The sequence below is a fragment of the Penaeus chinensis genome, chromosome 9 (assembly GCF_019202785.1).
Source record: "Penaeus chinensis breed Huanghai No. 1 chromosome 9, ASM1920278v2, whole genome shotgun sequence".
In the NCBI taxonomy this organism is placed as follows: domain Eukaryota; kingdom Metazoa; phylum Arthropoda; class Malacostraca; order Decapoda; family Penaeidae; genus Penaeus; species Penaeus chinensis.
The window spans coordinates 3209349-3213148 of NC_061827.1; positions in this window are offsets into that span (position 1 = coordinate 3209349).

Here is a 3800-nt window from a genome sequence, read left to right on the forward strand (position 1 = left end):
TTTGTCTTTCTATATGTCTGTGTCTATGCCTATGTCTATTTATATATATATATATATATATATATATATATATATATTTATATATATATATTTATGCATATATATATATATATATATATATATATATATATATATACATATATATATATATGTATATATATATTTATATATATATATATATATATATTTATGCATATATATATATATATATATATACATATATATATATATATGTATATATATATATATATATATATATATATATATATATATATATATATATATATATATATATATATATATATATATATATGCAAGTGTACGCGCGTGTATCTATCTATCTAAGTACATACCTGCAGAAGTAACGTTAATCCGAATAACTAAGTCTTAGACGTGTGAGTTTTTTAATGTTTTAACAAAAGATGTTATGCAAACGTTTAATATTGGCAGTCTGTGTTCCTTAAATAGTCGACAGAAAAGAAAGAAAGAAAAAAGAAAAAAAGAAAAATCAGCAATAAGAATATTTTATGATGATTTTTATATGTACTTTGTAATGGATAAAAGATGAATTGTCAGAAGATAAGTATATATATTCTTTTTTTCTTGATTTATTTCGTCTGTGAAGAAAAAAGAAAAAAAAAATTCATGTTTGTTAGTTGACAATTTGAATATCTTTAAATATGTTTAACTCTTGTTCTATTTTCACTCTATAATTGTGTGAGTGTGTGTGTGCGTGTGTGTGTGTGACCTTCAAGTGCACAGAAACGAGAGGGAGAGGGAGAGAGAGAGAGAGAAAGAGAAAGAGAGAGAGAGAGAGAGAGAGAGAGGGAGAAAGAGAGAGAGAGAGAGAGAGAGAGAGAGAGAGAGAGGGAGAGAGAGGGAGAGGGAGAGAGAGAGAGAGAGAGAGAGAGAGAGAGAGAGAGAGAGAGAGAGAGAGAGAGAGAGAGAGAGAGAGAGAGAGAGAGAGAGAGAGAGAGAGAGAGAAATAGAGAGAAAAAGTAAAGAAAAAAGAGAAACACTTCACAATCACGGGCGTGTAATCATAAATGAGACGTTTGGCTTTTCATGGGCTATAAAACGAGTAATTTTACTGTACTAGCAAATGCGTTTTAGATTTGAATTTTGAAATTCATTTTATATTCTGCATCACACATTCAAAATCATACCAACACTGACACACACAAGTGCATTTATACAAATCGAAATTATATATATATGTATATATATATATATATATACACACACACACATATATATGTGTGTGTGTTTGTGTACATACACATACACACACAATCTTGAATCGGAATACAGTAATATATATAAATCCTCTTCACATCAGCTTCATAATGTAACATACATATATATAGGAAGTATATAAATAGTAAAATAATAACACAAGACGAATGATTCAAATGTTATTTATCAACGAAGTGGGATTAACATGGAACAGATTAACCCAGTATTGCTAGTGATATTTACATCATTATGCAAGACTGTTGTCAAAATATTCGAACGTTCTAGGATACACGACTTGACAGTGCTTCGTACCTTTTGAAGGGTATTAACATGATGGATTACACACAGTCTTGATGCACTCTCCCACAAGCGTCTCATGATATTATTGTAGGTCGCACGTAGCCTGTTAAACGCTCCTATGCCGACACCAGAAAGAAGAGAAGCAGAGTAGGTAGCAGAAAGATTTTCAAAAAGTGTATTTCTCATCCTCATTTGCAAATCTTAATGTTCTTATGAGGGTATTCCCCTAAGATCAATAAAACCTTTGTCTGTGTACTCAAAATTCGTTTTTCTCGGGTAGATGGCAGGCGAATTGGTAACTACTAATGGTCTATAATTGCCACCACATGATGTAACTTTTCATCAGCGGAATTATGGAAAATGAAATGACCGAAGGAGGCGGGTAACCGTGTGCTAGAAACGAGGTGAAACATAGTGTTTGCCACACCAAAAAAGTAAACAGGGAGCATATGTATAAAAGGATATTATCCAATCCTGTCGACTTGTTTAATGGTAGATTTTTAGAAGTATCACGGTCCTCATCTACGTTACCGGCATCAAAGTCTTCCAGAGCACATTCGTTTACCGAACTCACGTTTATGTCCATCATCATCAGTAAGAAATTCATTATACTTAACCCTTCATAGGTCAGCCATTTTACGCTCCCCTACTGCGTCATCAATCCTTCGGGCAATTTTATTCGTCATGCCAAAAAGACCTCGTCTGTCCCTCCCGCAGCTTGGCAGACAGCGCCTTGCCCCTCATGGCGTTCTCCTCCGCCCTACAGCACCACGGGGTATGTTTGAACCGCACGCGGACACGTCACATCGCGTCAGCCAAATGGCCTGAACGTGGCGAGCTGTAGAATCTCCACGTAAGAAATACGTTTCTTGAGCCAGCATATAATTCTTTGATATGCGTTTATTATTCGGGTTTTGGATGGCACAATTTCATATGATGGCAGTAAATTTGTTAGAATTACTATCAATATTATCAATACCACGATCGTTGCATACCTTATTACAGTATAATGGTTCACTGGTTCACATTTACTTATATCTTTCTCAAGAATAAAAGTTGAAAGTTCACAGAAGGTATTTAGTTTTTTATCCAAATTCCAATTTATCGTATCTGCATTCGCAGTCTTGCCATTAGTAAATCGTCAGTTTTAGATGCAAAGGGAATTGGTCGGAATTATGGTAGGAATTATCAACTGAGAGGTGTGTGATCGATTCGTACATGGTGCAGGAGGTGGTTCAATGATCCAGTGAGTGTACTGTTGTTCGCGTGTGTGTTATAAGGGAGTAAGGAAGTAAGTCCAGTGCATTAAACAGCAATTATCACCCCATCACATCACAGCCGTAAATAACCGATTCAATCTTCCCTAAATACATCAAATACATAGGAACATTCTCGTCCGAGTAATACAGGAGTTACGCATTAAGAATCAAAACAGAGAAATTACCATCATCAATCAGTAACGCAATCATTCGATCATCATCAAACGTCACTATTTGGGTTTTACAAGCAACAGATTTCACGGAGGAGATCGAGAACGCGTCATCCTCGGCGTCTAACGTGTCTAGCGAGGACAGGTCACTGGGCAAGTTTCCTGTGGTTGCTGATTTATATAGAGAGGAGTCAGTTGGAAGTTTACTCTTGGGCCCTTCACGATTAAATAACGTAATAGTTTTCCAACGACATTATTATAGAACTGATACAATGGATCAAAAGTACCGTTAATAAGAGACTACACAAAGGTACAGATAGCTTCAACTATTCGCCATCTTGTACGTTGCCGTCATCTGCGTCGGGTGGTTTCCGAAGAATCATCGAAGTAAGACTCCTCCCTCCTTTGTGCGTTGTTGTTGTGAGGATGGACGGTGACGGCTGGGGGGGGGGGGGGGGGGCTATGCTGGTGGTTGTAGAGTCTGGCGGTGGGAGCGAGATGAGGACGAGTGCATCGGTATATGAGTTTTGTGACTTATGCGATGCTTCATCCACGCGTTCATTAGCTCTGCGCACGGTAGGTTGTTGAGGTCAAGCGCAACGAAAAAAAGGTGGGTCCTAAGTCGGAATCTTCTGCATCAGGTCATGCATTGCAGGCAGAATGTCGCCTCTCTTTCGGTCCTTGGAGTGACGACCCTCTTGCCATCAGTATTCGTGTACCACCGGTCACGGGCTTTCACACAATTACCCTATTCTTGGGACAAATCTTCATCCAGATGAATCCCAATATATCGTTGAAAATGGGTATCTTACCACTGACCCTTCTTGTTCCTTCC